Source organism: Perognathus longimembris, chromosome 2 (genome assembly GCF_023159225.1).
Source record: "Perognathus longimembris pacificus isolate PPM17 chromosome 2, ASM2315922v1, whole genome shotgun sequence".
Classification (NCBI taxonomy): Eukaryota; Metazoa; Chordata; class Mammalia; order Rodentia; family Heteromyidae; genus Perognathus; species Perognathus longimembris.
In genome coordinates, this window is record NC_063162.1 from 37,552,958 (window position 1) to 37,576,724 (window position 23,767).

The following is a 23,767-nucleotide window of genomic DNA, read 5'->3' on the forward strand; positions in this document are numbered from 1 at the left end:
ACTGGAATCAAGTCAAACCAGCCAATCAGGAAAATAGACTGCAGACCATTGCAGGGAAACCAGAGACTGGGGAGAAACCACCCAAACAAGGAGGACTCCTTTTTTTTTTTCTTTTTCTTTTCAAACATTTTTTTTAAACTTTTTTTTTAAATTTTCTTTTTAATTTTTTCACATCTAAAACATCATTGGTTGTTTTGGGTTTTTTTTGTTTTTTTATTTGTTTGTTTGTTTTCCATTTTTACTGGTTTATTTTATCAAGTTTTTTTGTGTTTGTTTATTTGTTTGGGTTGTTCCTTTTCTGTTATTTTCCTTTTTATTTCCTTTTTCTTCTTTTTTAAATAATTTTTCTCTGTTTTGTGTATCTGTCTTCCAGTATTTTTACTTTATTTCTCTCGCTGCGTTCTCTTCCTTTAAAAATTACTTTCCTATGAATAACACCTCCACTCTTTTCTGCTAACTCTCCAGTGTCTGTCATTTTAACCTTGTTCTTTCTACTGATTCTACTCTTCGCCACATTTCCACGTCACTGAAACTAAACCAAAATCACCCCCCCCCCCCAATACATTTTACTCTATTCTCTTTACTACCTCCAACTTACCCTCCTGACTTACTGCCTGGACCTCCAGGTTCCATTGACCCCTGGTTATTGGATAGAGGGTATCCCAGCTTAATACGAGTGAATCAAAGGGGTTCATAGAGAAAGCCAGTCCTAAAAGAACTTAATATAAAAACAAGAATTGCGTATAGGGTTGTAACAGTAAATAAGTAACTACTGAATATAGGGCCCAGGATCGGTTGTTATATTGAAATTGTATTCTTTAGGAACACCAAATCTAACTTTATAGACAGGTATACAAGTTATCTGTATATAATTGTGAAATTGTAAGATTTACACAACAGTGCTTGGTAAGGGCTGCTTTGGGTCTTAAACAGTGCTCACAGGTGCTGGTAGACTGGCATTCCCAATTCAAATGGGCAGAAGAAACACAAGAAAGATGGCAAACAATGAAGTCTTATCCCCACTCAAAACAAGCAGGAAGCAGAGCAGTCAATCAAAAACATAAAAGAAAACCCTCAAAATGCTCTACAAAGTCTACTGATAAACATGATAAATGAAAAGTTTGAATCTCTTCAGTCAATTATGTTAGAGCGTGAGGAGGCAAAGCAAAAATTAATGGAGAATTTCATGGCATCCACAAATAGAAAGATAAATGAGCTTCAAGAGTCAAATGAAAAGATAGCTACCCAGCTTAAAGATTTGAGAGACAACACTCAAAACCAAAGTAATGAAGTTAATGAAGTAAAGAAGTCCATACAAGACCTAAGAAATGACATGGAAATCATCAGGAAAGACCAGTCAGAAGGAAAAGAGACTTGAAATCAAGTAGCTAGCCTACAGTCCCGACTAAATGAAGCAGAGGATCGAATCTCAGGAGCTGAAGATTCCTTAGATTCTATGGAGAAAGATCAAAAATCAATACAAATCCAGTCCAAACAACAAAACAGATCGCTACAGGAGATTCAAGACATGATCAGGAAGCCCAATTTAAGGAAAATAGGTATTGAGGAAAACTTGGAGAAAGAGGTTAATGGGATAGGCAACCTATTTAACAGAATATTAGCTGAGAACTTCCCAAACATCCAGAAGGAAAGGCCTATACAGATACAAGAAGCATTTAGAACCCCAAATCGACCAGACCAGAATAGGACATCCCACCGACACATTGTGATCAAAACAGCTTCAGCAGAGTACAAGGAAAAAATACTCAAAGCTGTTAGGGCAAAGAAAACAATCACATATAAAGGAAAAGCAATCAGAATTACTCCAGACTTCTCAGCAGAGACCATGAAAGCAAGGAGAGCCTGGAATGAAGTATACCAAACTCTAAATAAAAATAACTACCAACCAAGAATTCTGTACCCAGCCAAACTCTCCTTCATAGCCAAAGGTCAAATAAAAGTCTTCCACAATAAGGAAAAACTGAAACAATATATCTCCACCAACCCAGCCTTACACAAAATCCTTAAAGATGTACTATACAGGGAAAATAATCAAGATCCCAATACAGACAGAGAAATGAATCCTAAATAGTAAACATCAGATCAAGAAATGGGAAGACACAGCTTTAAACAAGATAGTGATAATGAAAGGAACAAACGATCATCTCGCAATCCTAACTCTCAACATAAATGGAATTAATTCTCCAATCAAACGACATAGGCTCATAAGTTGGATCAAAAATCAAGATCCATCTTTCTGCTGCCTCCAAGAGACACATCTATCCAGCAAAAGTAAACATCTAAAAGTGAAAGGCTGGAAACAAATTTATCAAGCAATGGCCCCCATAAGCAGGCTGGAGTTGCAATTCTAGTATCAGACAAAATTGACTTCAAATTAAAAAAGGTAAGAAGAGACAAAGAAAGTTACTACATACTAGTAAAAGGATCTCTCCAACAGGAAGAAAAAACCATCCTAAATATCTACACACCAAATGCAGGAGCACCCAACTTCATCAAACAAACACTTCTGGCTCTAAAAACATTCATAGACCCAAACACATTGATAGTTGGGGACTTTAACCCTCCACTATCACCTCTGAACAGATCAACACGCCAAAAACTGAACAAAGAAACCACAGAAGTAAACAATTGCATAGACCAACTAGACTTAATCGACATCTACAGAATATTCCACCCAGCAAGGACAGAATACACATTCTTTTCGGCAGCACATGGAACATTCTCCAAAATAGATCACATCTTAGGGCACAAAGAAAATCTGTACAAATTCAGAAGTATCAAAACATTTCCCTGCATTCTCTCAGACCACAATGGAATAAAATTAGAGCTCAACTCAGTCAGCCACCACAGAAAATCCCACAATTCATGGAGACTAAAGAACACACTGCTGAACCATCAGTGGGTCATTGAAGAAATTAAAACGGAAATTCAAATGTTTATGGACTTCAACCAAGTTGAGGACACAAAGTACCAGCTCCTTTGGGACACAGCAAAGGCAGTACTCAGAGGAAAATTTATATCTCTGAGTACATACATCAACAAACTGGAGAAACAGCAACTCAGTAATTTAAGGAAGCACCTTAATTTTCTGGAGAGAGAACAGCAAGCCAAACCCCAAGTCAATAGACGGAAGCAAATAATTAAAATCAAATCAGAATTAAATCAATTAGAGACGAAAAAACCATCGAAAGAATCAATAAAACAAAGAGTTGGTTCTTTGAAAAAATCAACAAGATAGACAGACCCCTGGGAAACCTGACCAAAAAACGAAGGCAGCACACTCAAATAAACAAGATAAGAGATGAAACAGGTAACATCACCACAGAAATAACCGAAATTCAGAAAATAATAAGGGACTATTTTGCAAACCTTTATGCCAACAAATTCGAGAACTTGGAAGAAATGGATGATTTCCTAGAAAAAATTGATACCCCAAAAACTCAACCATGAAAATTTAAACCCTCTAAACAGACCCATATCCAGTATTGAAATAGAAACAGCAATAAATGATCTCCCATCCAAGAAAAGCCCAGGTCCAGACAGATTCACTGCAGAATTCTACAAGGCCTTCAAAACAGAACTCACTCCAATATTTCTCAAACTCTTCAATGAAATTGAAAGAGAACGGTCACTACCAGACTCATTTTATGAAGCCAGTATAACCCTCATCCCAAAACCAGGCAGAGACTCATCACGGAAAGAGGACTACAGACCAATCTCCCTGTTGAACATAGATGCAAAAATTCTCAACAAAATTCTGGCCAATCGACTTCAACAGGTCATCAAAAAAATCATACACCACGATCAAACTGAATTCATCCCAGGGATGCAAAGTTGGTTTAATATACGCAAGTCCATTAATGTAATCCACCACATCAACTGGAGCAAGGTAAAGAACCACATGGTTTTATCTCTGGATGCGGAAAAAGCGTTTGATAAAATCCAGCACCCATTTATGCTAAAAGCCCTGGAAAAACTGGGATTCCAGGGAACAATCCTGAATATAATCAAGGCAGTTTATGACAAACCAACAGCAAGCATAACTCTAAATGGTGAAAAACTAAAGTCATTCCCTTTAAAATCAGGAACAAGGCAGGGATGTCCACTCTCTTCCCTGCTCTTCAACATAGTACTAGAATTTCTAGCCAGAGCAATTAGGCAAGAAGAAAATATAAAGGGGATCCAAATAGGAAAAGATGAAGTTAAACTTTCTCTCTTCGCAGATGACATGATCCTATACCTAAAGAATCCCATAGACTCTACCCCCAAGCTACTAGAGCTGATCCAAAACTTTGGCAAAGTTGCAGGATATAAAATAAACTTTCAAAAATCAATGGCCTTTCTCTACGCTAACAACCCGAAGACGGAGGCTAAAATCAGGAAAGCAACTCCTTTTGCAATAGCCCCCGAAAACATAAAATACCTAGGAATAACCTTAACCAAAGAAGTGAAAGACCTCTTTGATGAGAACTTTAAAAGCTTGAAAAATGAAATTAAGTCAGAACTAAGAAAATGGAAAAACCTCCCATGCTCCTGGCTTGGGAGGATTAATATAATCAAAATGGCAATATTGCCAAAGGCTATCTACAAATTCAATGCAATACCCATTAATATCCCAACATCATTCTTTAATGAAATAGAGGAAGCAATCCAGAAATTCATATGGAACAATAAAAGACCTAGAATAGCAAAAACAATCCTAAGCAGAAAGAACAGTGCTGGAGGAATTACAATACCCAACTTCAAGCTGTATTACAAAGCTATAGTAGTAAAAACAGCTTGGTATTGGCACCGGAACCGGCCTGAAGACCAATGGAACAGAATTAAAGACCCAGAATTGAACCCACAGAACTACGCCTACTTAATCTTTGATAAAGGAGCTAAAACAATAGTATGGAAGAAAGATAGCCTCTTTAACAAGTGGTGCTGGCAAAACTGGCTCAACACATGCAACAAACTAAAACTAGATCCTTATATATCACCCTGCACCAAAATCAATTCCAAATGGATTAAAGACCTTGAAATCAAAACAGACACCCTGAAAACACTAAAGGAAGGAGTAGGAGAAACACTTGGGCTCCTTGGCGCAGGACGGAACTTCCTTAACAAAGACCCAGAAAGGCTACAAATCAAAGAAAGGTTGGACAAGTGGGACTGCATCAAACTGCAGAGCTTCTGCACAGCAAAGTACATAGCTCGCAAGATAAACAGAAAGCCCACAGACTGGGAGAAGATCTTTACCGGACATTCAACAGACAAAGGCCTCATCTCTAAAATATATGCAGAACTAAAAAAATTACCTTCTTCCAAAACAAAACCGCAAAGAACCAATAGCCCCCTAATCAAGTGGGCTAAAGACTTACAAAGAAACTTCTCTGATGAGGAAATGAGAATGGCCAAGAGACATATGAAAAAATGCTCTACATCACTGGCCATAAAGGAAATGCAAATCAAAACAACATTGAGATTCCATCTCACCCCAGCAAGAATGTCATATATCAAGAAAACTAATAATAACAATTGTTGGAGGGGATGTGGCCAAAAGGGAACCCTACTTCATTGTTGGTGGGAATGTAACCTGGTTCAGCCATTCTGGCAAGCAGTATGGAGATTCCTCAGAAGGCTAAATATAGAACTCCCCTATGACCCAGCAGCCCCACTTTTGGGTATCTATCCAAAGACCACAAACAAAATCACAGTAATGCCACCAGCACAACAATGTTCATAGCAGCACAATTTGTCATAGCGAGAATCTAGAACCAACCCAGATGCCCCTCAGTAGACAAATGGATCAGGAAAATGTGGTACACATACACAATGGAATTTTATGCCTCTGTCAGAAAGAATGACATTGTTCCATTTGTAAGGAAATGGAAGGACTTGGATAAAGTTATACTAAGTGAAGTGAGCCAGACCCAAAGAAACATGGACTCTATGGTCTCCCTTATTGGGAATAATTAGTACAGGTTTAGGCAAGTCATAGCAGAGCATCACAAGGCCCAATAGCTATACCCTTATGAACACATAAGATGATGCTAAGTGAAATGAACTCCATGTTATGGAAACAATTGTTATATCACAGTTGTAACTACTTTCAATGTCCTATGTGTATCTGTTGCTTCTATTATTGATGATGTTCTTGTATCACCTTCCTGTGGTTGTACCTACACTATCTCTGTAATCTTATCTGAGTATATTGGAAACCGTGTTTACTGGTATTGGAAGTAGGAAGTTCAAAGGGAATACCAAATTTGAGAGACACAGGGTAAAAAAAGAGAAACAACCAGAAAAGCAATACTTGCAAAACTGTTTGGTGTAAGTGAACTGAACACCTCCGGGGGGGGGGGGGGGGGGAGGAGGGGGGCATGAGGGACAAGGTAACAAACAGTACAAGAAATGTATCCAACGCCTAACATATGAAACTGTAACCTCTCTGTACATCAGTTTGATAATAAAAATTTGAAAAAAAATGCAATTTTGATCATGAAAAAGAAAAAGAAAAAAAATCCTTGCCTTATTGGAAATATCTGATTTAAACTTATTGCCCTGGCAAAATGACCCAAGGGCCATTGATTGCCTGAAGCTGTCTTGAATTTCAGTAATGTGCCAGCCTGCAAAAGCTAGTGTGCTTAAGAAGGAATCAGGAAAACACTAGGAAATTTGACTAAAGTTAGGCTTTAGGTTAACTTAGGTTAAGCTTCTCTAACCAGTCTATGGAGAAAGTTGCAGGTAACCCAGAAGATGTGACATTCTATTGGAACCACTGGGAGCCACTGCTGCCTGAAACCACGGCCCCTGCCCATTGCATTTGAGTGAGGATCAAGGAGAGAGTCAACAGTCATCTGGAAGAATCTACATCTTCAGATGAGACTCTTATCACACGCAGCTTATTTCTGCTGGAAAGTGTTTTGGATCTGCTAAAACTTATTGTAAGAAATTTTCAAGCAGACTGGCCTGCTGCTAAATTCAAAGCATGTGTGACAGGCTGGAGAGTCACTTCAAGGCAATGCCTGGAGTGGAGCTATGTCCAAGAGTATTAAAATGTGTCCAGATGGATTAGGGTGTGACCTCAGAGAAGAGAGGGAGGTAACTGCCATCAAGTGTGCCGGGTACCAAGGTAACTGGACAGAGATTTAAACTAGCTGGGCATCTTCATGGAGCCCTCGTGGGTGTGGATCTTGCAGATGCCACTGGCCAACCTTAGGAACTTGGAGGAACTGGACACTGGAGAAATCTACGCTAGAATAGTTGGCTCATGATAGTTGACTCTGGTTTGGCTTCTTAGGAGCAGCCTGTGCGTGGAGTCACAGTAAATTGCCTTGATGTAGTTGAGATGAACCGGAAAATGTAGACAGATTAAAACTCTAGCAGCAAAGAAGCCCCAGGAAATGTAAACAGGAAGGTTAGTATAGAGCCTTGGAGAAAGGGATAGAGAAAGGGTTTCCTCTGGATAAGAAAGGGATTTAAAAAGTAAATTGTCACAGAATGTTCCAGTAAGTCACTGATGGTGTGAGGAAGTAAAAGATGGTGTGAGTGGGGATATGTTAAATTTTATAAGACACAGATTATAAACCTATATAAGGAAAGACTTTAGAGAGAAAACAAAAATGTTTCCTTTAGATTAAAAGGTTTTGGCATACTAAAAGTGAGAAAGACAATCCCTAAAGTGAGTATGTAACAAATGGTAAAATTGGTATGTAATCAAATTGGCTATAATATAAATAGGGTCAGAATTGGGGCTTCGGTGTAAAACTATGTTTTTATCTGTCGCATTTGTTATGAGTTTTTATGGTATTGCGGGCACAATACCAATCTATCCCTACCGATTCTCAGTCACAATCAGACTAAGCAAGGAGAACCACGATTGGTTCTCCAGTTACCTATCAGAAGGGGGGAAATGAAGTGCCAGACTTTGAGGTCAGGCCCCACTTTACCACGCGAACCCCACTTTACCACGTGAACCCCACTTTACCATGTGAACCTGAAAATAAGCAGGCCCTGTGAGCAAACCCAGGACAAGCTTATTAGGGCCCAGCTGGTCGAGAACTCTAACGACTGGGAATGCTTAACTCTAACCGCCCCTAGAATACCTCGAGCCCTGAGCCAATCAGATTTGTACCCGTAATCTTGCTTGCTTAAACACCTGATTGCTGTAACTTTGTCTTTTGCCTTTATAAGTTCTGTATAATCGCAGCTCGAGGCTGCCTCCTAACCTCCGCTGTGTCGGTGGGTAGGACAAGGCCCGGGCCGCGGCCCCGCTTGAATAAAGTCTTGCCTTGCTATTGCATTTCGGGATGTCTGAGTCTCGGTGGGCTTCTTGGTGGTTGTCTTGCAACTTGGCACAACAATTCCAGGTGCCCCTCACAATTCAGACTACTACTAATAATAATACCCTGAAATGCTTTTGGACTAGGAGATAAGAGATGTGGAGTTTGACATTTAACAACCAAGGGACCATAAATAAGTTTTGGGGCTTCAGTAATTTGTCCTTAAAGCTAGTAGTTCCCCAAAATTCTCTCTGGTTCTAAAGCTGTACAGATTTCCAAAGATTCTGAGGATCTAGAAGAATTCCATTCAGAAGGAGAAGAGGGACATTCAAATAGTAATGGAAGAATCTCAGTCACAAAATCCAGCCTTTGGGGAATCTGAGAATCAGAGAAACAACAGCAAGAACAACAACGTGAGGGAAAGAGAATGTAGCTCAGTGGCAGAGCTAGATACTCAATCTAGTTTGTACCATTCTCTGGGTTCCATCCTCAGTACATGGAATCAAGAGTAGGTCAATACAATTTTTGTTGATGGTGGTGATCATGGGGCTTGAACTCAGTGCCTAGGCACTGTCCATAAGCAACTTTTTCTCAATATCAGCACTCTACAACTTTGAGCCACAGTTCTCCTTCCAGTTTTTAGGTGGTTGATCGTGATAAGTCACTGGACCTTTCCTGCCCAAGCTGGCTTTTTTTTTTTTTTTAAGGAAAGAACCACAGTTTCAGTGTCCACTAAACTTTTTGTTTGTTTTTCTGTATCTGGACTGTCTTTGAACTCTTGATCCTCCTGTCACAACCTCCCAAGTAACTGGGATTACAGACATGCACCACTATGACTGGCCTACCAAGTTGTAAGCATTGTGCTATTTTCTCATGCTTTACTTTATGTTATCCTTAAAATAGTTTTGTAAATATTTATATTCTCAATAACAGTTAAGGAGACTACAGGTAAAGCATCTTTCACAATATTCAAACTAAGATCCAGCCTAACAAGATCTTAGAACATCTTGAATAACTATCAATCTAGAGAAAGCTCCAAAGGACTAGCTGTGTGATAGCTTGACACTATTACCTTGACTAATTTCTTGACACTATTTTTTAAAATAATAATTACTTTTTTATTGTCAAAGTGATGTACAGAGGTGTTACAGTTTCATATGTAAAGCCATGGGTACATTTCTTGTACTGTTTGTTACCTCTTCCCTCACTCCCCCTTCCCCACTCCCCCTTTCCCTCTCCCCTCCATGAGATGTTCAGTTGGTTTACACCAAATGGGTTTGCAAGTCTTGACACTATTATCTTTTCAGGATATCGTGCTTTCTCATTTCATAAATCTGTAGCCATCACATTATTTATTTCACTGTGACTAGAGTGCTTTCCTGAAACAATAAAAGGTAAATCATTTGGCTTAGGTTTCCACATGACTTTCAGCCTACTCTATGAGCTTAAATTTGGATCTTCACAACTACCATCTTCACCATTTTGAGATTTGGTGGATAATGACTGAATATTCATGAAGTATTTGTGATAATCTTCTTAATAGTACTTCTGTTTGCTTATTTTATCAACTGCAATCTGTTTCTGCCACATTAGATTATGTGGAGTTGTCATCCTTACACTTAAAAACTACTCAAATTTGAATTACTCAGGGAGGGCAGTGTGGTAGTAATCCTGAGAGAGGATTAGGTGAAGGGATTAGGGGTATGACTTGATTAGATTAGATTTTTTTTTTTTAGCATGGCACTGGGACGGCTGGTCTGTGCTTAGAGATCAAGCATTGACATAATAGAACTAATGAAAGGTTTAAGGGCATCCTGTTTTTCTTTTTTCTTTTTTTGCCAGTCCTGGGCCTTGAACTCAGGGCCTGAGCACTGTCCCTGGCTTCCTTTTGCTCAAGGCTAGCACTCTGCCACTTGAGCCACAGCGCCACTTCTGGCCATTTTCTGTATATGTGGTGCTGGGGAATTGAACGCAGGGCCTCATGTATACGAGGCAAGCTCTCTTGCCACTAGGCCATATCCCCAGCCCCATCCTGTTTTTCTTTGAGTTCCTTTAAGGCAGAAGCATCTAGTACAGAAACTGGTACATAGCTAAAAGCCAACAAAAAAATTCTGATTAAATAACTAAAAGCTCCTTGAGGGTAAGAAGAGTTAGTCAAAAATTAATTTATGCATCATTGTTATTTACTTAGAATTAGTCTTGATGCAAATAGTATCTTTTCAGTAAATTAGAAACTACTTAACTTTTTCTTTCAATCTTCTCATCCTTCTTTTTAGTTACTGAAAATTCTATTTGTAGAGTCACTTTTTTTTCTTTTCTTTTTTTAATGCAAACTGTTCACGCATAATTTTTTTTTTTTTTTTTTTTTTTTTTTTTTTGCCAGTCCTGGTCCTTGGACTCAGGGCCTGAGCACTCTCTCTGGCTTCTCTTTGCTCAAGGCTAGCACTCTGCTACCTGAGCCACAGCACCACTTCTGGCCATTTTCTATATATGTGGTGCTGGGGAATTGAACCCAGGGCTTCATGTATACGAGTCAAGCACTCTTGCCACTAGGCCATATCATTTCTAACACACTTTTTATATCTACTAGTGCCTCTTAGTGGGTCTGGTTTGGGGGGGGTTAGAACTATGAACAAATGAAAGAAGCAATAGTAAATATTGGAACCAGAGGAGTATTTAGAAGTCATTTAATCCAATTCCTTACTTGGTGTGTTTAACAGCATAACTGCTGTGGTTACCACTCTTTTGGTTTCCTGAAAGTTTTATTGGGATTTATTTGCTTTCATGGAAATTTTATTAGGATTTTTTAGTGTATTTTCTCCTCTCTAATACCTTAACATGCGAAGATAGCTAGTAAACAATAGTATTATGTAAAGCCTTCTACCACATGCATTCCTGGGGCTTGAGTAAGATTCTTATATCTCTTATCTGTTTACAAAATGCTTTCATAGATCTCATTCTTTTCTCTCAGTAACCAAAGTTCTACTTAAGTTTTTAAATATCATCCATAAACTCACACTCTGTGTTAGGTGCTGTGCTTTGTGAGTAGGTCATACAAAGGAGTGGAAGATTTGTCCCTATCACAGATAGATAGCAAGCTTTTCTTGAAAACTACAGAAAGTATAGCCAGCCTATTGCAGCGTTACCTGCTACTTCAAACAAAGACTGAAGAGCATGTTTGGTCCAGTACAGTATCTGGTAGATCAAGATTCCAAAATAACACAATGTAGATGAATTCCTCCAGTCGTCACAACAATAAATGAACTTTGCCCCATGTTTCTTCTGATCTAAAGTGCCGGGAGAAAAAAATCCAGTCCCAGTATTGTCTGATCCACATATATATCCTTAGAAAAAGAACAGTAGAGACCCTCCATTATCTCCTCAAGGCTGCACACAAATAGAAGAGATATTATTTCCCCAAAGCTATTATCAACGTAGGAAAATAGATCCTAAACAGCAAAGTAGTAGTAGGTACAGCATGTATCCATGAAGTTAAATAATGAGGCAAGGTGTGAAATGAAACAATAGAAATAACTCCAAATAATGACTCAATTAAGATTCATATGAATAGTATTAATGCTAATTTTTATGCATTCAGTGAAGAAGAAATCATTAGGGAAAGTCAGGTTGCTCACTGTGTATGAGCAATCTCAACTCCTACATCATCTACAATGTCTTTTGTATTGTGTCCAGCCTTTATGGGCCAATCAAAGCTCTCCCTTTCTTTCTCTATGAATGAAGTAAGATGTTCTTCATCGTGAATTCACTCCTGTGTAGATCTAAAATAAAAAGACCAAGGCATGCCTCAATTAGTCTAGTTCATATAATTAAGTACAAATGTTAAACAGTAAGAGATAAGACACATACCACACTTAGAGGGTTATGTAAATACTTATTAAATATTAACTGTTGTTATTAACATCACCACTGTAGAACTATGACTATTCTACTGATTTTATATCACTGTACTGTGTATAAATGAGTCTGCAAATGTCGAGATTTACTTCTCTGTCCTATATCTTACAAAATCTGCCCCAAACGTGCATCCTTCAATGGGATGGTGCCAGTTGCCTCAAATCCCAGAATTTTAGAGGCTAAAGCAGGAGGTTTGCTTTTTTTTTTTTTTTTTTTTTTGGCCAGTCCTGGGGCTTGGACTCAGGACCTGAGTACTGTCCCTGGCTTCTTCTTGCTCAAGGCTAGCACTCTGCCACTTGAGCCACAGCGCCCCTTCTGGCCATTTTCTGTATATGTGGTGCTGGGGAATCGAACCCAGGGCCTCATGTATATGAGGCAGGCACTCTTGTCACTAGGCCATATCCCCAGCCCGAGGTTTGCTATTTTGAGACCAGCCTGGGCACTGTCTCAAAAGCCCAAGGGTCAAAGATATGCCTCAGTTGTAGAGTGTTTGTCGTAGTGCACTAGTATGCAGAAGGCCCTGCATTTGATTTCCCACATTGAAAACATTCTCAAACACACACGCATGCATGCACGCATGAAACAAGGACACACAGATACAACTACTCTTCACCTAGATAAGCTAGGACATATTTGTAGGTAGACCATATTGATACATCCATATACTCTCCAGCAAGCCAGTCTAGTTTTGTCACTTTCAGACAAGACGTTCTTATTGTGTCAAATTATTAAGCAAATTACTTGCCTGTAATGTTTATGTATGCTAACCTCACAAAAATGGAAATCTACCTATCAGTATCACCCTCATATGACTTCTTATATTTGAATGCTATTTTCCCTTTTTGGATTCCTTTTCTCGAAGTGAAAACATCTCAGCTTCTTTCATCTTTCTTTATAGCTTCATAGCTTTCAAAAGTGCCTTTGTTGTTGCTTCTTTCTTTTTTAACTTGTAGCTTCTCCACATCTCCTTTGATACCTTTTAGAATAAAACTGATCAGACTAGGTGATCACAGAGATTCCAGTGAATAGTAATGCTATTTATAGACCTCTGAAGCAATAATAATAATGAACAATTATGAAGTGTTTATTTTGTGCCAAGAGTTTGTGCTCAGTAATTCAAACACATTCTTTGGGGAGGGCAGGGCGGGGGCGGGGGCAAGGGGATTGGTTGTGGGGCTTGAATTCAAGGCCTGTGAGCTGTCCCTGAGCTTTTTTCCATAAGGCTATTTCTCTACCACTTTGAGCCACAGCTTCACTTTCAATTTTTCTGGGGGTTAATTGAAGATAAGAATCTCACCAACTTTCCTGCTTGGGCTGGCTTTGACTTCTGATCCTCAGATCTGAGCCTCCTGAATAGGTACAATTACAGGCATAAGCCATCTGTGCCTGGCTTCAAATACATACTTTTTTTTTTTTTTGCCAGTCCTGGGCCTTGAACTCAGGGCCTGAGCACTGTCCCTGGCTTCTTTTTGCTCAAGGCTAGCACTCTGCCACTTGAGCTACAGCGCCACTTCTGGCTGTTTTCTATATATGTGGTGCTGAGGAATCGAACCCAGGGCTTCATGTATATGAGGCATGCACTCTTGCCACTAGGCCATATTCCCAGCCCCCACATACATTCTTTAATAGTAAAAGTAAGATAACTTAAATATCATTGCCTTTGTGTCACATTTTTGTAAGATTTGAGGGCTGGAATTGGGAGAACCTACACAAAAATCAAGACCGTTCAACTTTAAAGCCTGGTTTTTAATCCCCACATTATGATAAATGCCCTCACATTATGTTAAGTTTGACACCATGCAAGAAATAAATGATATGGCCTCAATGTACTGCACTTCAGAACAATGTTTCTCTGATGTTTCACCCTAGAATTCAGAAAACATGGGGAAAAATCACAGCATGGTCCACTAAAAATAAGAGGGATTCTCCAGGATTTCATCTTTCATTTAAAAAAAATTCATGTATGTTTTGCATGCTATCTAATGGTATGTCCACGTATAGTTAAACTAAGTCAAAGGACTGGTAGCTTGGCTCAAGTGCTAAGGATTTCTGGTGGGGCACTGAAGTTCAAACTCTAGGATGTCATGAAAAAGAAAAGTTATAATGATAACATGGAGGCTTTTTTAATGGAGTATCTCAAAAAAGATATATAATATTCTGTTACTTCAAGTTCTTCAGGGTTGTGGAAACTCCAGTTTGAGAACTGGAACCTTAGCAAAGGCCACTGTAACTTTTAACATAAGAAATAATCAAAGTAGTTTTAATTATTCAGGCACCAAACCTCTTCTAAAAGGTCCTTCCCCAAATCCCCCCTCCACACCATAAGTCATAGGGCTTGAACTCAGGGCCTACGCTGTCCCTGAGCTTTTCTGCTCAAGGCTAGGGCTCTACCACTTTGAGCCACAGCTCCTCTTCTGGTTTTCTGGTAGTTAATTGGTGATAAAATCTCATGGACTTTCCTGCCTGTGTTGCTTTGAACCTCTATCCTCAGATCTCAGCCTCCTAAGTAGCTAGGATTACAAGCATGAGACACTAGCATCCGGCCCTAAATTTTCTTGCTAACACAACATAAGAGATCAAGTATCATTGAGAACTACATCCTGATGTGCCCTCTACTATAACTTACATGCTACTTAATAGTATTTTTAATAGTTACCTTAATAGTTACTTTTATAGCTTATACATATTACTTTAATGCAATGCCTTTTATTATGTTATTCATAACTATCCAGATAAAAATTTTAGTATACCTAAAATAATGATTTACATTTAAAAGTCATTGATCTGTTGCCTTTAATTCTAGTAATGGTTGCATGCAGTAGAAGACCTATTGTTTATTAGGCTCATTCTGGGTTAGCAATAAGCAGACTATATTTAAAAGAAGACTTTTGCTTCTATTCTTTTATGGAATTGAGCCTTGGGGAGAGGTACAGTCCATTAAACTATTCCAAAAGTATAATTAGGTAATTATCAGATGATGTTAAAAAGGAATAAAATGCCTTTCTGCTTCATTTACATAACTTTCAGGGTAATATTAGTGATATCAGTAGCCTCACATGAACATCGGGAGTGAAGAGTGAAAAATGTACTGAATTTCCTAAATCTTGTCCCAAAGCAAGGTTAATCATGTGATTTATCATTCAAACTAGGGAATTCTGGGAAAGAAAGGGAGCACTATTAATAATTAGATCTGTAATAAAGCCACAAACCAAGTATCTTCTGAATGAAGCAGGATGCAGGGTCATTCTCCTTATACCAAAGGCCAAGGAATGCTCAATTGTACTAAATCCATAGTGCTCTTCCATCTAATTTTCAGTGTGTGTGTGTGTGTGTGTGTGTGTGTGTGTGTGTGTGTGATTTTAGTTGTAGGTAACAGTCTTTCAGGTCTTAAGAGGCTCTCTCTCCCCAGGTTCATTTACCATTGGGACTTGCTTCCTCCCATATCTTAGGTATATCTATGTCTTTTTACAAATAATTGTACATAAACTAGTAAAACTGTTGCTCGTCAATACTCAACTGGTATTTCATTTTGATTAGGATACTTTTTCATGTTCATAAGAGTATAGATATTGGGCTCTTGTGATCCTCTGTTGTGACTCGCCTAAACCTGTGCTAATTATTCCCTATGAGGGAGACTATAGAGTCCACGTTTCTTTGGGTCTGGCTCACTTCACCTAGTATAATTTTTTCCAAGTCCTTCCATTTCCTTATGAATGGGGGCAATGTCATTCTTTCTGATAGAGGCATAAAATTCCATTGTGTATATATACCACATTTTCCTGATCCATTCGTCTACTGAGGGACATCTGGGGTGGTTCCATATTTAGCAATGACAAATTGTGCTGTGATGAACATTGTTGTGCTGGTGGCTTTAGTGTGTTCTTGTTTGTGGTCTTTTGGGTAGATGCCCAAAAGTGGGGCTGCTGGGTCATAGGGGAGCTCTATGTTTAGCCTTCTGAGGACTCTCCATACTGCTTTCCAGAGTGGGTGAACAAGTTAACATTCCCACCAACAATGAAGTAGGGTTCCCTTTTGGCCACATCCCCTCCAGCATTTGTTACTGTTAGTTTTCCTGATAATGGACATTCTTACTGGGGTGATGTGGAATCTCAATGTTGTTTTGATTTGCATTTCTTTTATGGCCAGTGACGTAGAGCACTTTTTGATGTGTCTCTTGTCCATTCTCATTTCCTCTTCAGAGAAGTCTCTTTTTAAGTCTTTAGCCCACTTGTTGAGTGGGCTGTTGGTTCTTTGAGGTTTTGTTTTGGAGGAATTTAATTTTTTTATTTTTGCATATATTTTAGATATGAGGCCTTTGTCCGTTGTATGGCTGGCTAAGATCTTTTCCCAATCTGTGGGCTTTCTGTTTATCTTGCAAGCTATGTCCTTTGCCCTGAGGAAGCTCTGCAGTTTGATGCAGTCCCATTTGTCCATACTTTCTTTGATTTGTTCCATTTCTGGGCCTTTGTTAAGAAAGTTCCATCCTGTGCTAAGGAGCCCAAGTGTTTCTCCTACTCCTTCTTTTAGTGTTTTCAGGGTATCTGTTTTATTTTGAGGTCTTTGATCCATTTCGAATTGATTTTGGTGCAGGGTGATATATAAGGATCTAGTTTTAGTTTGTTGCATGTGTTGAACCAGTTTTTCCAGCACTATTTGTTAAAGAGGCTATCTTTCTTCCATCCTATTTTTTTTAGCTCCTTTATCAAAGATTAAGTAGGCATAGTTCTGTGGGTTCATTTCTGGGTCTTCAATTCTGTTCCATTGGTTCAGGCCTGTTCCGGTGCCAATACCAAGCTGTTTTTACTACTATAGCTTTATAATACAGCTTGAAGTTGGGTATTGTAATTCCTCTAGCATTGTTCTTTCTGTGCTTAGGATTGTTTTTGCTCTTTGGGGTCATTTAGTGTTCCATATGGATTACGGGGTTGTGTCCTCTATTTCATTAAAAAATGGTGTTGGGATATTAATGGGTATTGCATTGAATTTGTAGAGAGCCTTTGGTAATATTGCCATTTTGACAATATTAATCCTCCCAATCCAGGAGCCTGGGAGTTTTTTTTTCCATTTCCTTGTATCTAAAGACTCTTTCACTCTTAAGCTCACTGACCCACTCAACTTCACATGGCTGTACTGACCACTTCCTTCTTGAGAGTTTCAGTATCTTGACTTTTGAAACAATTCTTGCTCATGGTTCTTCATGCTCCCTGTTTCTTTGCTACCTTCTTTGTGAGATCTTCTGCCCATACTTAAAGTGTATACCCAGGGTTACATCCAAACCTTGATGTTTTCCTTCATATTCTTCTCCTGTAGGGTGAAGAAGACTCTCTACTATCTGTTTTTCTAGCCCTGAGATTCAGACACATATACGCAGTTACATAAATACCCAATACACATATTGGAGACAACACAGTCTTAAGATTACAGCTTGTTAAATTTGGAAAGGGAACACAGTAGTGTAGGTAGAACCACATCAAGAAATAGTATATTATAGCTGGATTTGGTGAGAAATATTTATAATTCCAGCTACATAGAGGATGGAGGTCAGGAGGTTAACAATCTAAGGCTACTCCTGGGCAAAACCATAAGACTCGATCTGAAAAATAACTAAAGCAAAAAGGGACATAACTATAGCTCAAGTGTAGTGTGTCTGTCTAACAAATGAATCCCTGATTTCAAACCCCATATTCATTTTTAGTTATTATTCTCTTACTCTAAAAGTAATACTATCTTAAGTTCTAATAACATTGATTACTTTCATTTGTTTTTAAATGTCTTGTGAATGGAATCATACAATGTATTTGTGTCTGGCTTCTTTAGCACAATATTATATTTTTGAGATTATCCATGTTGTTTAGCATGATCATTCACATAAATTTGATATTTATACTATTATATATAAGTATACTATTATACAAATAAACTACAAATTATGTTTGTAGTTTACTGGTAGAATTTTTGGTTATTTTGTTCATGTATAGTAAGCTAATATGTATAGTAAGGCTATAATTTCGTTGTTATGTCCATGTTTTTGTTTCTAAAAGAACACATTTTGTTAGCTATGCAACTAAGTAGGGTTGTTAGGTTAAAGTTACGCACAAATTTACTTTCATACACATACCTAAACAGTTTTCCAAAGTACTATTTCAATTTACACTTCTAGTAGTAGCATATGAGAGTTTTAAATTTTCCATTCTTACCTACAATTGATATTATCAGTTTTTTTTTCTATTTTAACTATGTAAGCACATGTGTGAATGTATTTGCAACTTCCTAGGGACCAATCAGTAAATATATTTGAATTCTCATTTTCATTATGTTGGTACCATCATTGACTCTGTCAAAACTACAAATCTGGATATCAAATTTAGCTCCCCTCTTTCTTTACACTCACATAGTAATTATGCCACATAATTATCCAATCTCTTAGCTTATTACCACCAACTTCTACAAAAACCCTTATTCACAGCCTTATTATTTCTCAATTTTTCTTAAGTGAATTCTTCTTCTCTTTGCCCACAGTAAATTATCCACAAGCCTTCAACCAAATCTGCCATGTTTAGCCATCCCCCCAGTTCTCACCTGTTTGCACAGATTAAACTAGGACTCATAGAATAGTGTGTACGACCTGACAGCACCTGGCTCCCACCTTCCCATTTGGCATTATCACTCATCATTTTCTGCCACCGGCTTCACAGTTTAGCAATGCCAAGTTTTTGTGTTAGTGCTTCTTTTCCTGCAGAAGTATTGCTTTATCCAATTCCTTACTCCAGACTCTGCCCCACACAACCTGCATTGCTCTTGAAAGTCTCAATTTACACTAAGTCAAGGAAATGATTGCCAAACCTTAAGGTATTTCCTCCCCACAGGATATTTTTATTTTAATAGTAGGTGAAATACCAGACCCTGAGCTAGAATTTCTAACATTTATGTGTACATAAACAATACAACATTGCCCCATGAAACTTGTAGTCAATGCATAGAAACAGCCCATTAAAATTAAAATTCTTGAATACATTTCAGAAATAATAAATCTGTTTACTTATGCAAATCCTTACATTAAATTACATTTCAAATTGATCAAAAGTTTGAATACAAAAATAACATGTGTGCTGTAAGAAAATACCTTTTAAAATAATGTTATGGTAGAAAAAAGCCTTTCTCAACATTAAAGTAAAACTATAAGAGGAAATATGAAGAAGTTTAATTCCATAGAAAAATGTCAAAATATGAATGTAAAAATATCAGTTTAAACATGGTTGAAAAGTAAGGGTAATAAACAAGGTAACGCGCGCTAATTTTTTTGTGTTTGGTATTGTCCGCTAAAATTGCTATTGTCTTTGTAGTAACGACGTGACACTTTTGCAAAACATAAAATGAAAATACTTCAGTGGATAATCTTATCCTGGAGCTATTAACAATCATGATAAATATTGACAAAATGTGCAATATTCATTTTTAGAGAGAGAAGTAAATATTCCATTGATATTTATTTTTTAATAATTAAATTTTATTGACAAGGTGATATACAGAGGGGATACAGTTACATAATAAGGTAGTGAGTACATTTCTTGTCATATTTGTTACACTCTGACTTATTTTTCTTTTTTTTTCTTTTCAAACTGATGTACAGAGAGGTTATAGTTTCATACGTTAGGCATTAGATACATTTCTTTTAGTGTTTGTTACCATTGATATTTAAACATTGTTTATGGTATAGAACATTTAAAAATTAATATACTATAACATACATTTGAGTGTTTATAAAGAGGCAGAGATCTCAAAGGCCATGTGCATTCTAGCACTCTAGCCTTTTTCCTCTTTCAAATACATTTGCATCTCTAGTGACTGTCACATGGTAGATGTTCAATAACTATTTGAAGATGAAAATGACTCCCAAAGAATGCAGGCAGGATGAAAGAATAAAAATATATTTTTTGCCAAAATGTTTACAACATATGATGGATTTGGGAGTTCTTTTTACTGTTAATATTGTAGTACTTTTGTTTCTTTTATTTTTTCCTTCATGGAGCATGCAATTAGAAAAACAGTAATAAAGTTATTTTTAATAAATAGAAAACTTTATACGTGGAGGTGCATTGGCCAGATTTTGAGAGCTGTGAGAGGTTACTGAGTAGTATGAGACTGAGGAGAAAGGACATTCATATGATCAATGGGCAAGAACTGGCTGCTATTTCAGTGGCAGTTTTAGGGCTCTCTTGCCAGTGAGAAGGTAATAATTTCATCTTCAGATTAAAAATAGTAGACCAGGGGCTGGGAATATGGCCAAGTGGTACAGTGCTTACCTCGTATACATGAAGCCTTGGGTTCTATTCCTCAGCACCCCATACATAGAAAAAGCCAGAAGTGGCACTGTAGCTAGAGACAGTGTTCACGCCCTGAGTTCATGCCCCAGGACTGGCAGGCAAAAGAAAAGAGAGAGAGACTAAATATGGCTGGTGGTGCCTAAATTCTGAAAGGCAGCTTTCCTCTGCCAAAGAAGCATGAAGAAAATCCCATTGCAGTCATCTCTTAGAGGACCTTCCTTGGTATTAGAGTGATTATGGTATTTGCATTGTTGACCTAAATTAATGAGTCTTCTATGCCCTCTGTTCCCTCTCTCTGGCCTCCTCACACAACATTTCCAATTTTTCCCTCAGTCACTGATTTTCATCTTGTGGTGTCCTAGGCATATGATCCAGCTCTCGTTTCTGCACTAGACAAAAAGAAAAATGCCTGGCTGCCAGAAGAGGAAACAGGATGCTAAAGTGCCTGGTTTGTCCTACATAAAGTGCTTCTGTCTGGATCTTCTCCCAGAATTCTTAGGAGAACAAGCTGCCGCCATTGGAGATGCTTTTTCAGATGAGTTTTGGCAAGTCAGATAGTCTCAGTTCCCTCTGTGCTGTGGGGATATTCAGGCTAGATTACAGAAGTGTAGCCACTTTGGAGTTTGCCCTCAAAAATACCTCTTCAAGCTGAGGTGATGCTCTACTGTTATCTGGCTGGGTTGGAGACAGCCAGGCTCCAGCCAGCTCATTTAAACTAATCAGGACTACTTACAAAGGCATTTCAACTTTGCTCCTCATGTTCACATAGACTACTTATTTCTTTCTAAATGAATAGAAACTGAGTTTAGTTTAGGAACAATTTTTTTCCAAGCTGTTGATCTTAGGACTAGAGAATTGATGTCCATGTTTTTAATTTGATAACTTCATGTTTTATTTTGGAAATAAGCATGGTTTCTACTTCTAACCATACCCTGTACAAATTCACTTTACACCCACTTTGAAGCATAATGGCACATATATTCTCCAAGCATCAAACTGAAAGAATCGTATTAAAATGCTCCACTGACCATTTCACTAGTTTGGTGCAAATAAAGCCACAGACTTAACCTACTAAATTAGATTTCTACTATCATTAACATGATAGACAAAATGGAAGACATTTACAAACAGCAACATATCCACAATATCTGCTTGGTGTTTGCAGATACTGTTCTCTTTGCTGATTTATGCAATGGGCTTAGTAATTTAAGTAAATGGTGAATCTTATTCCTATTACAGCTATCTTTGTTTGTGTGTGTGTGTGTGTGTGTGTGTGTGTGTGTGTGTGTGTGTGTAAGAGAGAGAGACTCTATGTGTTTGTAGTACTTTTTTATTATTTTATCTAAGTAAAAGGTTTGGGTTTTATTTGGGCATGAGATTTTTGGACAAGGCTTTATTAATATGAGGGGGCTTTAGGCAGAACCTCTTTTCCATAGCTAAGGGCAATTCCAACGGGCATTTCTGATAGAGGAGAGGTGAATAGAAGACTTAATCATTAATCAGTGTGGCTGGGTACCTGGGCCAACAATCTGATTCAACATAGCTCAAACAATTAGAAAGCTAATGGGGAAGAGCAGGTCCTGAATATAAATAAACCCTGAAGAAGCATGTTTTAGGAAAAGGGATTCATAGAAGCTTTTATAGGACTACCCTGAAGAAGCATGTTTTACGAAGAGGGATTTTATAGGACTCAAGAGTCTGAGGACAACAATGAAAGCTTTCACATTTTTTCTCTTTCTCAGTGATTCACATTTCTGTTTCTCTCTGAGTTGTATAGTCTCTTTGATATAAACAATATATACAGTTGTCCCTCAGTATGGTAACAGTATTGATTTCAGGATCCCTTATGGATATGAAAATCTAAAGATGCTCAGTCCCTTATATAAGTATAGTATATAACTCACATACATTCTTCTATATACTTTAAATCATCTCAATATTCTTTTTAATACCCAGTACAGTGCAAATGCCCTTGTATCTCCCAATAACAAATGGAAAAACCCTCTCTTTTAACCTTCTATAGGTTACCTAACAAGCCTCTGGCCAATCAGTGACAGAGCTCAGGTGCCCTGATTGGTCCACCTGTGGTACTTTTTCCATAACCAAACCAATCACTGTGATCAGGGTTACAACTCTCTTGCAGATCACTTCAGTGGCTCATAATTCTCAGAAGTCCACTGATGATGAAGTTATATTTATTGTATCTTGCCTTGCTCTGCCATTTTGAATGAATATTAATCTTTTACTAAGCTGTTCATTCCTTTTGGCACTGGACTACATAGGAAACTCATGCCTCTTTCAAAATCCCATTCTAATGTCACCTGCTTAGAGATACATTCCCTCACTGTCACCACGTAATTTCTACCTGTATGTCTTTACAAATCTTTCTTATACTTACTGTTGTTCACAGAATACATCTACAATTAACATGGCAATAATCATTTATTTACATATTAATAGTCTCTTCTCCAGATATAGAGATAGATTGGGCTCTCTTCATATTTATCCTTAGCTTCTAGTAGAATAGTGTGTTACAGATTTTTTTGTAGAATGAACAGGTAAATAAATGAGTGAGTGGGAGGGAAACAAGAAGGGAGTAGTTTCTATAGCTTCTCTAACTCTGAAGCCTTTTTCATAATCAAGGTTGTATTGGAAACTGTTAGTAAACTACAGGGTAGTAGTTGTGGAATAAGCCTTTTTTCCAGGCAGTCTAGATACTAAATGTTTCCTTAAGCCTACTAAATTTTGTCAGATTGCTGCTCTGATTTCTGGGTATAGAAATATGGTAACTATGTGTAAAATTAATCTATTCAGTTACTAACACAAAAGAGAGGCCAGAAAAGGAAAACATATAGGAATTGAGTGGATTGATAAGGATTTCTCCTAATTTTAACCTTTCAGCCTAATAGAACAAGTTGGTAATATTAGTCAGAGAAAAGAAAATCTATACAAATGATTAAACATTTACCATTATCATTTAAAGATGAAACATCAGGTTACAAAATTTTGTTGAAATACTTGGTATCGTAAATAAATATTAGTTTTCACTGAGGAAAACCTATTGTTCTTTTGTTAGACTTATGAGAAGCCTGACTATCATAAAAATCATTATTTTCATAATGATTTTCAGAAAAACTAAACCTTTTGTTCTTAACTATAGATGATCTTTTAAATCTACCTCAGTGATATTCTAGCCTTCTCCTTTTCTTTCTAGATTCAGACTCAAAATAGTTCTGAAGT

The 23,767-nt window shown here is 37.7% G+C and overlaps 1 long non-coding RNA gene across 1 annotated transcript; it reads left to right on the forward strand.

Moving 5' to 3' along the window:
- Positions 1–7,179: 7,179 nt before the first annotated feature.
- On the forward strand, positions 7,180–15,773 carry LOC125346344. Its single transcript, XR_007209908.1, has 3 exons — positions 7,180–7,282; positions 8,798–8,800; positions 15,763–15,773. It is a non-coding gene; the product is annotated as an uncharacterized LOC125346344 (long non-coding RNA).
- Positions 15,774–23,767: the final 7,994 nt, after the last annotated feature.